Genomic DNA, 20172 nt, shown 5'->3' with positions numbered 1-20172 from the left:
CTATCACTAGTTTAAAATTAGGAACGGCTATATCCGAATCCTGAGGACTCTCTGATATGGCTTTATAACCAACGTTCTCACAAGGTGGCGTTCCAATGTAACCTGCAATGGTACAGACAATTTCAAATTAAATACAAGTTTATAACACGTCACTTTATTTTACAAAGGTACAACCATCTTATTTTTAACAAAGAGTAAATAAGAAAATTTCCAAACACTACAAATTTACGAGTTTTGTCGAAATTCAACGACAATCAGTCGACAGCTTAAAAGTTTGAGTAATACGCAGAATGTACATGTTTAGAAATGTCTTCAAAAACTAACGATCTATAAAAAGAACATAACTGTTTCTCGCAGGCTTTTTAGGCAAAATAAGGTTACAAATACTAAGAAATACTAAAAATTGTATTCTTTCTACAGATCGTTAGTTTTTGAAGATATTTATAAATAATATAAATAACATTCTCAGGTGAGGTACTTAAAGAAGTCAGGAATGAGCTGTTTGTCACCATTTAATTGTTTCTATTTCTTAGAAACAGCAATTTATTTTATAGTTTGTATTCAACAAGAGCATGTTCATTAAAATATGTTTGTTTATTTCAAATATTAATATTTTGAAATATTGAGTTTCCAACAAATATTCAACAATAAACAGATGATTTTGTTAGTGTATAACATAGTACACACACACATACACACAGTTGAGAAGAATATATGACATTTCTATTAGCCAAACAAAAAGCCTGATACAAAATACGTTGCAGAAACATTGTTTCCTATATATATATTATTTTTTTTTTGCTTTTGTGTTCATCAACGTAAAACTTTTTTAATCTACATGATTGTTTTCTTTTAAAATTTACAAACTCATTACGAACTTGTATTGTATTAGACAAACCAATACAATCTTGAAGCGAACTTTACAAATCTTAAGTATGTAATCTCGTTATTAGGTTACATGCCTATAAACAGAGTCACGTGCCTTTTTTGGGTTTGACATATTTTACTTTGTTGCATTTTGATATTACAATTTTTGTAGCTGGGTTGAGAATGTCAACATGCGCTAAGTGGTTGGGAACTGGTATTAAGATTATATTTTGGCTAGGAACTGTTATAAATATGACTTTTTCTCATTAGCTGGATTGAGAATACATACAATAGACGGAAACTGGTATTAAGAATATATTTTTTTGTTCATTGAGCTGGATTGAGAGTACATACATATGCTCAGTATATGAGAACTGCTTTAAAGATGATTTTTCCAGAGATAAGGATCCTAGACGTTAACAAAATTAACAATAATTCTAAAGACGACAACAATAACATTTAACTATCACATAAGGACTATTGTTGAGCGAAAGTTTTACTGAAAAAAAAGTGGCGAAACTAAATGTCCTCAAAAAAGAGGATTGTTACTTTTAACAACCATATAAGCCAACCGACAGATTGGAGTTAGAAACCAATAAAGGCTCAGATGTCAAAATGTGGATATATCAGGAACACTAGCCTTCTCGTCCGAACTTTTGTATCAGTCGTTTACAAAATCTTAACTCCTTAGCTTACGGCGTTCAATCAGCTCGTGTTTTTGTTCGACTTTTAAACATGTTGGTGTTCTTAACCCTATTGTAAATGTTATTGAAAACATTAACTGTATATACATATGTGTGTGTATGTATGTAGTGAAAATAAGACGATATTGTTTGATACGGCGTTTCCGTACTAATTTTAGTGCTGGTATGCTATACTTGCAAATAATTGTATCAAGATCATTATATATTTTGACTCACCACAAAGGTTTTTACCGACATTGTTTGTTGAGTATTAAAAAAAAAATGCTGCGCTTCAGGGCCTACTCCGAGTTAGGTGTGACGCATGTACGTGATTTAATTATTATTTTTTATTTCATTTAAAACCTAAAAAAAAGTTTTCAGGTCAAACTCAAATGGACTCATTTCTGTGAGTATTTAAACGTGTACTGTCAAATGTTGAAGCTTCAGTCTGCATAAATTAGCAGTGATGATTTGTATAAAATGTGTTTAATTCGAGGACTATTACCTTACCGTAAGTAATTAGTTACTTTTACCACAGATATATGTGTAGTATATATTTGGCTGTCGGTACAGTAACTAACATACTCGTACAACCCACGTTTCTCTTCTCTTTATACTTTACTCACTGCTTCATCTGCCGTCTTGATTGGAACGCAACGATTAGACGAAGGATTAGGTGTTTGGCTATCATCCACGCCATCTAGAATGGGGGCCGTTGTTGCTGTTGGAACTGACGACTGTCGTTTAGACAGTCGGACAAACATATCTCTCCCAATGAATGTATCGTAGAGATTTGTGAGACGGGACTCACACCGTTCTCTTCTAACATATTTTATCACCACCACTACTAACGCTACGGCATACAAAAGTAACACCACCATCACATAAACGATGGCATTTGATTGGCTGTTAGCGTGCATCTCCAGGATATCCTTATGCCCTGGTGGTAAGTTGTCGAATGCGTCCGCAGTGGTTGTATTGATCAGTCTCACTAGATGGCTCTCGTTTGATTCCCCCATGGAAATAGGCTTCACGTGTACTCCAGATTACTGAAAAGAGAGAGAGAGATAATTTATTATGCAAATTGTTTCAATAACTCGATTTTCTACTCTGTATACAGGTAACAAACATCGGCAGCAAGAAATAATATCTTTAATATCTTAAACAGAACCACCAGTTTTCTCTATAAATACTACTATTATGCATTTCTTCCTGTTTATCTAGAAATATTTCAGTCAAAAATAAACTCTTTGATTTTTACTATTCTGAAGTGTAAGGTTATTAATTCTACGAAACCCACAGTTGGCCGCGGAAGTTGAATGATAGACAGAATCTAGTATACCACGGACTTAAACACTTAGGCTATATTTCTTGTTCTGTTTTATTTTCCTTTGAAAGATAATCGGAAAGACGGGATACACTCAACTCCTTTTGGGTGTTATCACTGCAGTTGTTTTTAGTTATATTCTTCGCAACGTGAACTAATATTAAATCTTGATGGAACTCGTTTTAATTTTCACCCCACCCCTCGAACAAAAAGCAGAAAAACGAAAAGCAATGAATGTTCTAGGTCTAATAAAGGTCATACTCTGATGGTTGAAATGTCATCTCTATCGAACTACAGGCTGCCCTAATATATATATATAGCCAGTTTCTTGATACAGGTGTCGCTCTTTAAATCTATACTATTGGGGTGTTTTGAAGAAGAACCAAAAGAATTTTGAAAAAAACAACAACATTCGCAGTGTATTTTGTTTGAGTGTCTCTAATCTGTATAACTCAGTAATAACTCTACAAATTACAATATTAGTGACTATACAGTTTTGCCCCCCCCCCACTAGCTCAGCGATAATTCTGCAGGCTTACAACGCTTAAAAATCAAATTTCGATACATGTGGTGGGCAGAGCACAGATAGCCCATTGTTTAGCTTTGCCCTCTACAATTATTTTAACCCAAATAACTAAAAACCACGTAAAGGTTTCTATGGTTATGCCACTTAATGTTGTCTTCGTTTCTATGGCAAACCACCTAAGTTCCAGTAAATCTTTCTCGGAAACAAGGCCAGGGAAGAAATGATATACTTTACAAGAAGGACCTAAAAACGGCTGTCACTGAGTAGAAGTGAAATAGACAGCTGAGCTGTATTAGAAAATAACACAGTTCTAGCCTCCTCCCCCCAGTGGCTCAGTGGCATGTCTGTAGACTTACGGCGCTAGAATCCGGGTTTCGATACCCGTGGTGGACAGAGCACAGATAGCCCATTGTGTTGCTTTGTGCTTAACTTCAACAACAACAACACAGTTCTAGTGTCTTTTCTGAAGCGAGAAAGATGTGTGACATCAGTTCTAGTGACTTTTCTGAAGCGAGAAAGATGTGTGACATCAGTTCTAGTGACTTTTCTGAAGCGAAAAATATGTGTGACATTATCTCTAGTATCTTTTTTCCATACATTTAGGTTTTGTTATTAAGAAATGAAACTGTTGTATTTACTTTGCTTCACGATTCGTAAGGCTTCGTTGTGCACGATCTATCAGATCATAAGGTTGGCTCTGAACGACAGTTCTCTTACTTGGTTAAAAATTCTTCTCATGTCAGAAACCCAGCGGATGCTCATAAATAATACCAACCCCATTTTCGATAAAAAGAGCATCTTTTCTTGGTTTCACCGAGCTTACAAAGTGAGAGCTGAAACAGAAAGTTTTTTATCATTTCATACTAACGTGACTTTTTTCGCCTCTCAGAGTGTACCCTTCATTCCACCACCCGAACAAAAGACAGAATAGCAGTTTTAGGTTTTATAAAGGTCACACTCTGATGGTTGTAATGTCATCTCTATCGAACTACAGGCTGACTTAATATATATATATATATATGAAGTCACTCCACTGAAATGTATAGCTTCTTGATATAGGTGTCGCTATTCAGGTCTATACTATGACTATACATCTTCTAATTATTAGCTTTCTTCATTTGTGGGCGTTTATAATCACACACACACACACACACACATATATGGTAATAGACGTTGTGAAATAGACAAGGATTTCTTATTGCCTCAAGGAGGAACACAGCCTCTTCCGACACGTATTTTCACCCATTAACATTATATTTTCATGATGACACTCTACACGACACGTTTCATGATGACATTCTACACATTTTTCATGATAAGACTCTGTATGACACGTTTCATCTTAACGATACGCTCAGTGACGAGACTACACAACACATGTTTCAGTATGAGCCGGTATTTACCAATTATGTTTACAACCTGATTGCTTTATGAAATACCAAAACGTCTATTATTTTTTTTTTACAGAAGGTATTGCAGATAATCAATAGAAGTGTTTTTTAGCAGCAGTCCTAGTGCAAATGAAGCTAAAGTTATCGAAGTTAAATATATGATGTCCATAAGGCGGAAATCTGTATAATTAAAAGAGTAACGCGTGTGCATGAAGCTATTTAAACGCCATTAAAGCATGCAAAAATTAAATTATGGAGAACAAAGTACGGATAACGTGTAAGGGAGCTGGGGGGTGGGGTGATGCAGTTGGGTGATGATTAGTTTCTGGAACATGCACCAATCTTGATGGAACTCGTTTTAGTTTTGAATTAAGATGGAACCTCTTAAGCTTACGACTTAATTGAAGTATCTAAATATATCTTGTTGCATAATTCTGATTGACTAACAGTAATAATTTTATTAAGGTTTTAAAAAAATCACAAATAAACAGGCAGAAGGATGTCATCTGCACAGATAAATTTAATGCACTTTGTCAGGGTTTTAAGTATATGTGGGCTGAGGATTCTTCTACAGTAGTTTTCTATGACTTGTTAGCGATAAATTCGAACAGTAAACGGACAGCAGACGATCCACTTGTTTTATAACAATATATTCAAAACAAGTTAAATGTATGTACAAAAATTACATAAGTATTGATATCACAGTTGTATCTCAAACTTTAAATAGTTCACTTTTTATTGTCAAAAGTCTACTTAGGTTGATTCAATTAAGTTAGAATCCATTTGACAAGGCAAAATATTTTTCTCTGCTCTTACCTTAATAGTATCAGTGAATAATTCACTTACGTTACCCCATGGGTTACCACAGCTGTATCGTAAAATTCAAATAATTGTGTTCTTTCGTTAAAGTCCACAAAGGCGGGCCCGGCATGGCCAGGTGGTTAGGGCACTCGTCTCGCAATCTGAGGGTCGCGGGTTCGAACCCCCGTCCCACCAAACATGCTCGCCCTTTCAGCCGTGGGGGCGTTATAATGTGACGGTCACTCCCACTATTCGTCGGTAAAAGAGTAGCCCAAGAGTTGGCGGTGGGTGATGATGACTGGCTGCCTTCTCTCTAGTGTTTTACTGCTAAATTAGGGACGGCTAGCGCAGATAGCCCTCGTGTAGCTTTGCGCGAAATTCAAAACAAACAAACAATCCACACATGCGGGTTCAATTACTTTAGAACACCCTTTGACAAGACAAACTATTCTCCTTATCTCTATTAAACTTTACTAGAAACTCACTTTAAAATATCACGTGTTAAAGTTAATCACTCAGACACCAGCTAACTTCACGTTTTCTCACTTTTCTCTGATTGAACTTTTCTTTCAGTTCACTTAGTACTTCTTTTTTTCTTCTTAACTTGCGCTCGCGAGCCACCTATATAAATGCTTTATTCACTGTGGCCTAGAACTTTCTGTAAAATGCGCGAACGGTGCTGATTTAACAATACTTAATTAAGGAAACGAGAAAAAATGCTAAAGATTTGAGGAACGTGACATCAACAATATAGCCTCTACAACAATGAATTGCAAACACAGCGTATGACTCTAACCGAGTTACGTAACCAAATTGTCATAACTATCGCCTTTAAAATAATTGCTTTTAACTCTCTTGTTATGAAAACTCAACAATCATTAAATATTAACTCATAAAATAAATTAAATAATAATGCCTACACTAAACAGTCTTGTATATCCAACACACTTTTAAATAAAACAATACACTCATAACATTTCTTTGATCAACAAATGAAATAGAAAAGTGTTCCTGCAAGTTATAATTGTACTTGGAACACTTAGATTTAGTCAGTTTGAAGTTATCAAAAAATATTAATGTACGTGCAGTGTTCTCTGTTTTTAAGCCTAATCAGTTGGCAGGCTATATGAGCATTCGGCCTAAATATAGATACGTGTCTAAGGCTTATCGTTTCAAAGCTAATTGTATCGATTCATTTGCTTTGTGTGGAGAAATATTATCAAGAGAGAGACAGTAACACAATCAATTAAAACAAAAGAGAACTAAGACTCGTAGCTAATTGCTGTTCTGCTGCATAAAGTCTTATTTCTAAGAAACGAAAGAAATTGATTTGCATTTCCAAGTGTAGGAGGACGTTTGAAAGGATCTTTTGAATGTCAGTACAAATTGTCGGACTCACGAAAATCAATTGAGGTAAATAACAATAGGTTACGAGCTGGATCGACTGAAGTATCTCTTACCTCACGTAACTGCTTTTATGAACAAGTAGTATGCCCCCCTCCCCCAGTGGCACAGAGGCATGTCTGTGGACCTACAACGCTAGAAACCGGGTTTCGATACCCGTGGTGGGCAGAGCACAGATAGCCCTTGTGTAGCTTTGTGCATAATTAAAAACAAACAAACAAGTAGTATATTCATTGTGATCCTCCGATTAATTGGATGGTGCTAAAATTGGTGTGGAAAGGAAAATATTTAAAGGTTTATTGACTTTGCTTGTGGAATTATATACGGAATACTTTAGTGATAAGAGAAAATTAATTATATGATGCAGACTTTGTTGCTATTTTTCGAATAAAGTAGCAGAAGCGTTGGTAGCTTATTCTTTGAATCCGTTATGTTTTCATAGTTCATTAGGCGTATTTTTAAAGTGTACAAAATTCATTATTATCAAAACGGTATAAAATAATAGTAAAATACTAGTCACGTGTGCTACAGATTTGAAATGATTACAGCCTTGGAGAAAAGATAAACTTGTTTCTAGCGCTATAAGTCCGGAGAGAGGGACAACAAACACACGAATTATAGTTAAGCATGATACAAATAAATCAATATATGTAATGACAGGCAGAAATATAAAAAGTGGGAATGAATAAAAACCCTATAACCCGAGCGCTTTCGAAAGGTGGACCTTTCTTCTTCAGTTTGCCTTAAAAGCATTCGTGTTTTTCTAACATCATGAATACAAAAAGTGGGGATAGACATTTGGAGGACAAAGGAAGTGGTACAGCCATATTTAAAGGGAGTGGAGGATGTTAGCTTCCGGAATTTTGCAAATTATGTCACTGAAAATGGTGCATTTTGATGGTATCTGAGGCTGTTTTTAAGCCTTTTAAATATGTTTTGTATACATATTGATGCAATTTAGGGCCGCATCTCCCCTGCTTACGCGTATAGATTAAACAAACGGTAATTTAGTTGGTTAGATTATTGTAGTTTTCTAATTTACGCATCATTTAATTTTTAACATCTTATTTTGGTGCACAATAAAGTTTTTTGTTTGTTTGTAGAATCAAATAACACATGTGCGGATCAGAAATTACATAGAAAATAGGCTTATAGATTGGAAGCGAATTGATCGTAAAAAAATCTTTAATACTCATTAATCCAGGTCTTCTCTTTTCGTCATAAGTGAAGCAAAAAGAACAAATAAGCACATTTAACACCGTATCTAAATCATTATTTGACAAAAGTATCTATATGTATGTCCACTTACAACTGGCGAACCGCTAGGACGATTGTCAGCAAACCAGGCACGTCCTCTTATGGCTCCCGGGGAGTAACATAGGGATCGGTGTACGCTTCTAACTCCTTATTTCACCTCCCGGGGGCCTCTATGTTTTCACCCTTTGCAGCCAGTCATCACCATCCACCGCCAAGTCTTGGGCTATTCTTTTACCAACAAATAGTGGGATTGACCGTCACATTATAACGCCCTCACGGCTGAAAGGGCGAGCATGCTTGGTGTGACGGGGATTCGAACCTGCGACCCACAGATTGTGAGTCGAGCGCCCTAACTGCCTGGCTATGCCGGGCCGTAAAAATGCGAACCACACATTTATATATTCTTGAACAAGACTTGTAAAGTTCGAATGTGTTTGAATTATGTAAAAGAATTTAAGATGTATTTGAAGTTTTACTTCTAAAGTTCAGTATTGAGCTGCTAAGCAAGGTATTCCAAAAAGTGTAAAAATTATATATTTTTATGTTATATTAGTAAAATTGTTTACTGACTGGAGAGCTAAAGAAAGGTGGATAAGACAGCCATCTTAACTTTGAATGTGATTTTCACCAATTAAGATGAATGTGATGAAATAGCAAAATGTTTTAAAATTAACCCTATTTTATTATAAATGTTATTTATAGTTGAAATAACAACGCATTTCTTGTGGTTGGTGGCCGTTATACTTAAAAGGTTGGACAGAATGGAACCCCAAGATAGGGTAAAATGCCCCCCCCATCTAGCTTATAACAACTGCGATTTGAAATAAATGTTGCATTTAGCAACTTAATTTAAATCACATAATTCACCTTATAAATATTCCCACCAGGGGTCAGCAAGGTCGTGTTCCTCGCGCGGGTTGCCCATCATTAGGACAATGACAAAATAGCATAAATACTAATGAGAGGCAATGACGTATATTCGGGCCGAAGTTTATGACAAAAACATACATCATTGATGTAAGATAAGACTGCCTCACTGAGGGCTTCTTACCTTGAGCTACTCATTGTAAAGCTATAAAAAGTTAGCGCACTTAAGCTCTCTTTATTTTACGCAATTTACGGTATATTTGGTTGTCTATAATTTACCAACAATTTGGAATCAACAAAGTGAAATTCTCTGAAATATATACTTCGTAATCATAAGAAATTCAAAGCTCTTACCTAAGGTACACTTGTTGAAAAACAAAAATATTGAAGTTTCACATTGATCATTTACCTGTTCGCCAGCGTTTTTATGCAAAGGGTCGCGTGAACATATAATTTACTCTGATGGCAGCACGTCATAACTGGTAATGTACAGTGGTGGTAATATTACCGAAGGGGGCCCGCCTTTCAACACATTACTCCCCTTATAAAGTAAATTATTGTAATTGTATACATAGTAAGAACGCATTGTCTCATTTTTTTAACTTATTTGTAAATTATGGAGTGTGAAATAGAAAAGAGCCTCAGAGACTATTCAGTGGCACTGAACACTAAATAAATATAGAATAATATGAATGCCAGATGTATGAGTCAAATTAATGGAAAAGATAGCACAAAAGACAACAAAGAACAGTCAAGCGAGATCTGAAGAAAATAATTACTTGCCTACCAAGATGAGAAAAGCAAGACGAAAGTGACCCACAACCTCCAATGTCCAGGCAACAACACTCGTCTTCATCCAGCAGTAAATTCAGATATCACAGCATGCGCTCTTAGGCTATTTGATCTTGAAAATGCCTACAATCGATTGCGAATTCGCATTTTGGCAATGAAGCTAAAGGCTCTAGAACTCTTGAAAATTCTCGTACGATTGATATTGGTTATGTTTGTTTAGGGAATCGCATTACGCTCGGAGACATATAAATGAGACACAACGATCTGTAAGTATTGAAGAAGACAGACCTATGCTCTGTCCAAACATGTAGTATGTTTTAAAATGTATCATTATGCTTACAAATCGTTATGTCGTATTTATACAATATTACTAGAACAGGCTGGAGAAGATCATTAGATGGAGGAGAGTCCCAACAAGCTCCTCAAAGCGTATAACAGTAGAACTAATAGCATTCAAATACATTGACTAACTGGTGGTTAAGATATGTATAAAATAGAATTCAATTAGTTTAATAATAAATGAAAAAGGAAAAACGTAACGCTACTTAGACTGCACATTGAGAAATGTGATGAAACGGGATTCCACAGTTGGTTTTTAAATTTCGCTCAAAGCTACACGAGGGCTATCTGCGCAAGCCGTCTTTTATTTAGCAGTGAACTTTTGGAGGGAAGGCAGCTAGCCATCATCGCCCACCGCCAACTCTTGAGCTACTCTTTTACCAATGAATAGTGGGATTGACCGTCACATTATAACGCCCCCACGGCTAAAAGGACAGCATGTTTGGTGGAACGGAGATTCGAACTTACGACCCTCAGACTGCGAGTCAAACGCCCTAACCATCTGGCCATGCCAGGTCCCACCGCAGTTGGAGGAGAAGCGAGTCAATGGACCTCTAGAGTGTGAATTAATAATAATAAAATATCTAGAGTGTGAATTAATAATAATAAAATATCTAGAGTGTGAATTAATAATAGTAAAATATCTAGAGTGTGAATTGATAATAATAAAGTATCTAGAGTGTGAATTGATAATAATAAAGTATCTAGAGAGTGAATTGATAATAATAAAGTATCTAGACTGTGAATTAATAATAATAAAGTATCTAGAGTGTGAATTGATAATAATAAAGTATCTAGAGTGTGAATTGATAATAATCAAAGTATCTAGAGTGTGAATTAATAATAATAAAATATCTAGAGTGTGAATTGATAATAATAAAGTATCTAGAGTGTGAATTAATAATAATAAAATATCTAGAGTGTGAATTGATAATAATAAAGTATCTAGAGTGTGAATTGATAATAATAAAGTATCTAGAGTGTGAATTGATAATAATAAAGTATCTAGAGTGTGAATTAATAATAATTGTCGGCAAAACTTAAATAAGATGATCTGAAATATTTGTATTGGCGAAAGGGAATCGTTTAATGTAATTATGTGTTTTAATTTCTGATATAAATACAAGAGGAACCATTCAATTTTAGGACTAGAACTCTATTTCGAATTTTGTTTGTTTTAAAATTTTCGAGTAAAGCTACACAAGAGTTATCTGCGTATATTAATATCTTAATTTCTTTTTGAACTTACAGACTACAAGGAAGATAGTTTAATCAATAACACTCATTACTAACTCTCGGACCTCTTTTTTTCTGATACTATTCTCACCCTTGTATTTTACTGACAGGCTCAAAATACGGGGCAAATTTTCCCGGTAAGTAGCCGCCTATCATGGATCATCAGATTCACAGTTCGGGCACACTAACCAAAAGGCAGATCTCAAGTTTTTGAAACCATAGTGACACTATAATATTCTGTTTTATTTAGAATCATTTACAGAATTTTTTTAAAAACATCCATTTTGTTTCGGTACTATAAAAGCCCCCCCTCTCAGTGGCACAGCGGACTTACAACGCTAGAATCCGGGTTTCGATACCCGTGGTGGACAGAGCACAGATAGCCCATTGTGTAGCTTTGTGCTTAATTACAAACAAACAAACAATACTATAAGAGCGCGAAATATTTACTTGCAGCGTTACAAAGTTTTCATGTTTTGTTAAACGTTGAATCGGGTATAAACTTTACCTCTCAACAACGTGGACTATTCTAGAAAAGCTTGTTATTGATCTAGGTTTAATTAAGCTCAATAAGGATAACTTAAGGATAACTGATTAAGTTATGAAATATAACATTTCATCGTAATGTACCTATGTCACGTTTACAATGAACATGATTATTGATCACCTGAGGTGAAATAGGGAACAGACAACAAAGTTCATATCCAAGTCACCTCAGAAATATTGATTCTAAAAAATGTAGTTCTCGTCACTTTCAATAAACCAATAGCACAAAAATTAAATATGTTCAAATACAATTTTTTTAGTCATATCCAAGTACATATTGTCGAGGACATGTGCAAATACAGTTTGTTTAGGATATGTTCAAGTAAAGCTTGTTGAGGATATGTTCAAGTACAGTTTGTTTAGGATATGTTCAAGTAAAGTTTGTTGAGGATATGTTCAAGGACAATTTTTGAGGTTACGTTCGAGGAAGTTTGTTGAAAATATGTTCAAGTACAGTTTGTTGAGGGTATGTTCAAGGATGTTTGTTGATGATATTTTCAAGTACAGTTTGTTGAGGGTATGTTCAAGGATGTTTGTTGAAGATATATTCGTATATAAGTTCTTATAGATCCGTTCAAGTACAGCTTTTTGAGGATATACTCAAGTTCAGTTTGTTGAGGATATGTTCAAGCGTAGTTTGAGGTTTTTTTATTTTGTCTTATCTATGTAGCTTGCCTCCCTGTAGCTCAGTGGTAAGTCTGAAGGCTTATAATGATAAAATTTGGGTTTTGATACCCACAGATGGCATAGAACAGGTAGTCCATTGTGCAGATTTGTGTTTAATAACGTGCAAACAAAATATGTGGTTTTTGCATAAACATGTGGTTTAGATTGTTAAGGGTATGTTCAACTTGAACTTCTGATCAAAGCAAGCTACCTACCTTGATAGGAATTAGAAATAAAGCTAATAATGAATATATCTAATATCATATAAAAGTTAATAATGAATATATCTAATATCATATAAAAGTTAATAATGAATATATCTAATATCATATAAAAGTTAATAATGAATATAGCTAATATAATATAAAAGCTAATAATGAATATAGATAATATCATATAAAAGCTAATAATGAATATAGCTAATACAATATAAAAGTTAATAATGAATATAGCTAATATCATATAAAAGCTAATAATGAATATAGCTAATATCATACAAAAGCTAATAATGAATATAGCTAATACAATATAAAAGCTAATAATGAATATAGCTAATATCATACAAAAGTTAATAATGAATATAGCTAATATCATATAAAGGCTAATAATGAATATAGCTAATACAATGTAAAAGCTAATAATGAATATAGCTAATATAATATAAAAGTTAATAATGAATATAGCTAATATAATATAAAAGCTAATAATGAATATAGCTAATATAATATAAAAGCTAATAATGAATATAGCTAATATAATATAAAAGCTAATAATGAATATACCTAATATAATGTAAAAGCTAATAATGAATATAGCTAATATAATATAAAAGCTAATAATGAATATACCTAATATAATATAAAAGCTAATAATGAATATACCTAATATAATATAAAAGCTAATAATGAATATACCTAATATAATATAAAAGCTAATAATGAATATAGCTAATATAATATACTGTTCTTACGTTGTCTGTTAACGACATTTTCAGGCATAATCCCAACAATATGTAACTGGGTTCTGGCAGCCTGATATGATCTGATGGTTAGGGGGCGCTCGACGTGCAATCCCCATCACCGAACATACTCATCCTTTCAGCGCTGGAATAGTTATAATGTTGTGGTAAATCTCACTATTCTTTTGTAAAACAGTGGTTCAAGAGCTGGCGGTAGGTGGTATTGACTAGCTCCATCCCTCTAGTCTATCACTATTAAATTAGGGACGGCTAGCACAGATAGCTTTCTAGAAGCTTTGCGCGAAATTGTAAAGAAACGAACAAGGTTTGGCCATCTTAGGAAGTTTAGGTTAATCCGTAAACCGATCTAAAAATAATCGCTGTAATAAAAATATGTAATAATAAGAAATAATCAATTAACGTTCTAACCAATATTAGTAACGAAAGTAACATTAAAGAAATATAGTATAACTTAGATGTTCAAGTGACTGAAAGAGATGTTCATGTTAAACATACATAAGTGTTTAACAACCTGTAACAAATAACAGTTTAGAACAGAAATAATGATTTTGTAACAATTGGTATATTCTCAGTTTCTATTATTCTTACGTGTTAGTGATGTTTAAAACAATCAACAGTAAAATTATGTGTCTTGTCTACCGAAGTTTGAATATTTTATAATAACGGATATCATTGATTTCTAGTACAAACTACAAACATTTTGATTGATTTCTGTTCTCACGACACAGGTTTGAAAGTTAATTTGTCTTCTGGCAGATCCGAACGTGAAAACATTTATCATGTTCAAATCAGAAACAAAATTATGTTAAGCAACAAGAGATGGATTATGATAATAAAGTTTATGAGACAAACATATAAAAAGAGATAGATTCTGATAGTAAAGTTTATGAGAGAAATGTATCCAAACAGATGGATTCCGATAGTAAAGTTTATGAGACAAATGTACCCAAACAGATGAATTCTGATAATAAAGTTTATGAGACAAATGTACCCAAACAGATGAATTCTGATAATAAAGTTTATGAAAGAAACGTAACCCATACAGATGAATTCCGATAGTAAAGTTTATGATACAAACGTATCCAAACAGATGAATTCTGATAGTAAAGTTTATGAGACAAACGTTTCCAAACAGATGGATTCTGATAGTAAAGTTTATGAGACAAATGTACCCAAACAGATGGATTCTGATAGTAAAGTTTATGAGACAAATGTATACAAACAGATGAAGTCTGATAGTAAAGTTTATGAGACAAACTTATCCAAACAGATGGATTCTGATAGTATAATTTATGAGACAAACGTTTCTGTGATAAAAAGAAGCAATATCTTCAAAATCTATAATTTTGTACTAGAAGACAACATTCAAACAAGATTAAACATGACAGAGATAAGAAATAATACAAATGTGTAATTTCATTAGAAATCAAACATGATTACTTCTTAGTAGTCGTTGAATTTTTTATTCAAAGGTTGTTCTGGAAAAATATTTGGAATTCTAAAAAAAGTCAACTGCACAATTCTGATTGTAATCCTTTTTTGTTTTTGAATTTCGCGCAAAGCTACACGAAGGCTATCTGCGCTAGCCGTCCCTAATCTAGCAGACTGGAGGGAAGGCAGCCAGTCATCATCACCCACCGCCAACTGTTGGGCTACCCTTTTACCAACGAATAGTGGGATTGACCGTCACATTATAACGCTCCACGGCTGAAAGGGCGAGCATGTTTGGTGTGACGGGGATTCGAACCCGCGACCCTCAGAGTACGAGTCGAGCGCCCTAACCACCTGGCCATGCCGGGCCGATTGTAATACCAGTTGTCATTCAGGTTATAGATGTTGTTACCCTGCCTCTTATGGTTTATTATATATACGAATAATCTAGATATCAAAACTTGTTGATGGATGTTTGGCCAGTAGCTATTAAGATACAATGATCACAGTGTAATAAAAATAGGAATATTATTGGTACTTCGTTTTGGAATCTTAGGAAACAGAAATATATATTCCTTACCCTCCAAACAGTTTGCCAATCTATGGGTCGGGGGTTCGAATCCCGCTCACAGAAGATGCAAGCCCTCTGAGCCCTGGGGGCGTTATAATGTTAAGGAAGATTCCACTTTTCGTTACTAAAAGAGCAATCCAAGATTTTTTGGTGGGTAGTGTTCCTTCTAGTCTATGACATCTAAATTAGAAACGGCTAGCGCAGATAGCTCTCGCGCAACTATGCGCGAATTCAACAAAGTAAACTGGCAAATAAATCTTTATAAAGATTTAACTCATTCCAACAAAAGTTTAAGTACGATTTAAAACGTTTGAAAGTTTTGGCCAAAATGTTTGCATCAAACAGTCTACATGCTAACTTTTAGAACTTGAAGTCATATTTCTCATTATTTTTTTATGACCTTAAAAGTATATGCTACTAATGGGTGGACATTGCTGTGAGTGCGGAGTAAAAGTGATGGTCAAGAATAGCCCTAGAGCTACCGGTGAGAGCTGTCGGTGTTGTCTTTTTCCTCTAGATTTTCAGATTAAAACTATAAAGTCCTTCCGTGGCTTTGCGCGAAAGTTCTCGAAAAACAAAACAAATAACAAATATTTCGCTGTTACAATTTGTCTATCTGGATTTTCCCGTTCGGATTTTTCATTACTGAATACCTCTAGCGGTAGATTTGCTGCTTCAAAGAATATTCTAGGCCCTTCAAAATATGTTATGGAGAACTATGTAAGAAATATCTAATGAACTGGAAAATGTCTAAATACACTCTTATATTGTAAACTTGTAAACGAAAAGTGAATACATGTTTGAATATTTTAAAAGATATGCCAGTTTATCTCCCCCCTCTCGGAAGTTTTATATATATAGTCAAGAAATGATAAATAAAAGGAGCAGTGGCATAGTGCTCAAGTGATAAACAAAACAAAAATTAATCTTACATAATAAATAAATGAATGACAACTCACATGCCACAAATAAACTTCTACAATTTTAACAAAGTATATTTATATATTCATAACGGGGGTGCGAAGATATCTTAATGTTATTACAATTACTGTTCGGGTTTCATACTCATGTATACAAAAAAAGCAGTGAACTTTTATATACTAAGATGTGTATTTAGCTCATACTTCAACATAAATCAATACATAATTTGTTTATATTTTGTCTTTGTTTCAGTACACAATTGGTTTATATTTAGTCCTTATTTCAAAATTAATCGGTAAATAACTTGCTTAGTCCATATTTCAATACTAATCAGTAAATACTTTTCTTAGTCCATGTTTCAATACAAGTTAATAAATTATTCGATTATATTTATTTCTTGTTTCAATTTCAATAAATAAATAATTCATTAATATTTAATCCTTGCTTGAATATCAACCAATAAATGATTCACTAATACTTAGTCCTTATTTCAATATCAATCAATAAATAATTCATTAATATTTAATTCTTGCTTGACTATCAATCAATAAATAATTCATTAATATTTAGTCCTTACTTCAATATCAATCAATTAATAATTAATTGATATTTAGTTCTTGTTTCAATATTAATAAATAAATAAGTCATTAATATTTAGTCATTATTTCAATACTAATCAGTATAAAATATTTTTATATTTAGTCTTTGTTTCAATACGAATGATAACATATTGAAGAAAAGGAACCATATGACAATTTCATTTTTATAACTGATCACATTTAAAAGTGTTACGAAACTCAACAGCTTGTATCTTACAGTGATAACAGAAGATATAGAGAGGGTATCCCACAAAGACGAATGTTTATTATCAAGGGTAGAACAGCAGGTCTTCAACATGAATCAACAACAAAGCTAATCAATCTTACATGAAACAACAATTCACGCTAACTTCCTAGCAAAAGTAAAAAATTATCCAGGAAATTATACAGCAGTCGGCTCTTTCCGGGCTTCTTCCGAAGGAACAACAGCTCCCATAGTACAATACTTTGTCTATAAGAATATCTAGTCTTATAGTAGATAGTCTCAGATTTCAGCATATCCCCATAGTACAATACTCTGTCTATAAGAATACCTAGTTTAATAGTAGATAGTCTCAGATTTCTTCTTATCCCCATAGTACAATACTCTGTCTATAAGAATACCTAGTTTAATAGTAGATAGTCTCAGATTTCTTCTTATCCCCATAGTACAATACTCTATCTATCCGAATACCTAGTCTAATAGTAGATAGTCTCAGATTTCTTCTTATCCCCATAGTACAATATTTTGTCTATAAAAATACCTAGTCTAAAGTAGATAGTCTCAGATTTTAGCATATCTCCATAGTACAATACTCTGTCTATAAGAATATCTAGTCTTATAGTAGGTAGTCTCAGATTTCTTCTTATCCCCATAGTACAATACTCTGTCTATAAGAATACCTAGTCTAATAGTAGATAGTCTCAGATTTCTGCTTATCCCCATAGTACAATACTCTAATCTATAAGAATACCTAGTTTAATAGTAGATAGTCTCAGATTTTAGCATATCCCCATAGTACAATACTCTGTCTAAAAAAATACATAGTTTAATGATAGTTGACTCAGATTTTTGCTTATCCTCTTGGTTCGCAATCAGTGTTCATCCTTCTGATTAGTGTTTGAAATAAATTTTACACTTTATTCAATGTAAAATGCCTCACTGTGGCTCAGTGGCAAATCTAAGGGCCTATAATGCTACAAATTGACTTAAACCCGTGGTGGGCAGAACATAAACAACCCATTATGTAGCTTTGTGCTTAACACTAACTCAGTGCAAAGTACAACGAAAATAAAACATTTATGAGAAAATCTGTTGTTAACTCACTCTTTGTTGCCAGTTACAAAAAAAAAAGTCAAATGTAATAGAGGTAGCAAAAAAAATCAAAATTTCGCATTTACGAAAAATGGGCATAATTACATATGCACGTGTCCTGTTTTAGCTTCTTAGATTCTCACCTTCGAGGTAACTCACCTGATAAAGCCTTAAAAAAAAAGAGATCACTTATCCAAGAAGATAGATTCGAAGTGGTTTAGTTACAATAAAAAAAAAGAGTTTATATACAGTAGTATTATGGTAACGAAAGTGAGAGTAAGAGTCTACTAACCAGACATCACGTGGAAGTAAGATTTGGAGTCTACTAACCAGACATCACGTGAAAGTACGATTTGGAGTCTACTAACCAGACATCACGTGAAAGTAAGACTTGGAGTCTACTAACCAGACATCACGTGAAAGTAAGACTTGGAGTCTACTAACCAGACATCACGTGAAAGTAAGACTTGGAGTCTACTAACCTGCTGATGTATAACCCTCGCAACGGTAGAAAGCCACATCATGACCGGCTAAGAATTGCATGTTGGCGCATAACAGTCACAACATTACAGTTCCACACCCTGACCAGCTGAGAACTACATGTTGATGTATAACCGTTACAACATTACAGAGCCACATCACGAGCAGCTAAGAACTGCATGTTGGTGTTTAACCGTTACAACGTCACAGAGCCACACTAAGACCTGATGAGAATTGTACATTGGTGTATAACCAGCAAAACGTTTCTGACCCACACCATGACCAGATGAGAGATATATGTTGATCTATAACCGTCACAACGTTACAGAAACACACTATGACCAAATTAGAGCTGTATGCTCTCATATAACCGTCACAACATTACAGAGCAACATCATGATCAGATGTTGGTGTACAACAGTCACAATGTTACAGATCCACACCATGACCGGTTGAGAACTGTATATTGGTGTATAACCGTCACAACGTTACAAAGCCATACCATAACCAGCTGAGAGCTGTACATTGTTGTATGACCGTCACAACGTTACAGAGTCACACATTAACCAGTTGGGAGGTGTACGCTGGTGTATAACAGTCACATCATGATCGGCTGTGAACTGTATGTTAGAGTATAACCATTAAAACGTTACAAAGCCACATTATGACCAGCTAAGAACTGTATGTCAGTGTATATCTTACTTTCACGTGATGTCTTACAGTTCTCAGCTGTCATGGTTCGACTCTATAACGTTGTGACGATTATACACCAATGTACAGTTCTCAGCTTATCATGGTTCGACTCTATAACGTTGTGACCGGTATACACTGACGTATAATTCTTAGCTAGTCATAATGTGACTTTGTAACGTTTTGGGGGTTATACACCAACATACAGTTCACAGCCGGTCATGATGTGACTGTTATACACCAACGCACACTTCCCAACTGGTTATGGTGTGACTCTGTAACGTTGTGACGGTTAAACAACAATGTACAGCTCTCAGCTGGTCATGGTGTGGCTCTGTAACGTTGTGACGGTTACACAAGAACATACAGCTCTAATTTGGTCATAGTGTGGCTCTGTAACGTTGTGACGGTTATAGATCAACATAGAATTCTCATCTGGTCATGGTGTGGGTCAGAAACGTTTTGATGGTTATACACCAATGTACAATTCTCATTAGGTCTTAGT

At 34.3% G+C, this 20172-nt stretch overlaps 1 long non-coding RNA gene across 1 annotated transcript in view; it reads right to left on the bottom strand.

The window, feature by feature from the left end:
* Window positions 1-603: 603 nt before the first annotated feature.
* Window positions 604-20172, bottom strand: part of LOC111086110 — a 43556-nt gene continuing 23987 nt past the window's right edge. The window contains exon 3 of the long non-coding RNA XR_002610866.1: window positions 604-2599. This is a non-coding gene — a long non-coding RNA (uncharacterized LOC111086110). The remainder of the gene's footprint in view (window positions 2600-20172) is intronic.

Source organism: Limulus polyphemus, unplaced genomic scaffold (genome assembly GCF_000517525.1).
Source record: "Limulus polyphemus unplaced genomic scaffold, Limulus_polyphemus-2.1.2 Scaffold852, whole genome shotgun sequence".
Classification (NCBI taxonomy): Eukaryota; Metazoa; Arthropoda; class Merostomata; order Xiphosura; family Limulidae; genus Limulus; species Limulus polyphemus.
The sequence above is the reverse complement of the archived record's forward strand: the minus strand, read 5'-3'. Positions and strand labels throughout refer to the sequence as shown.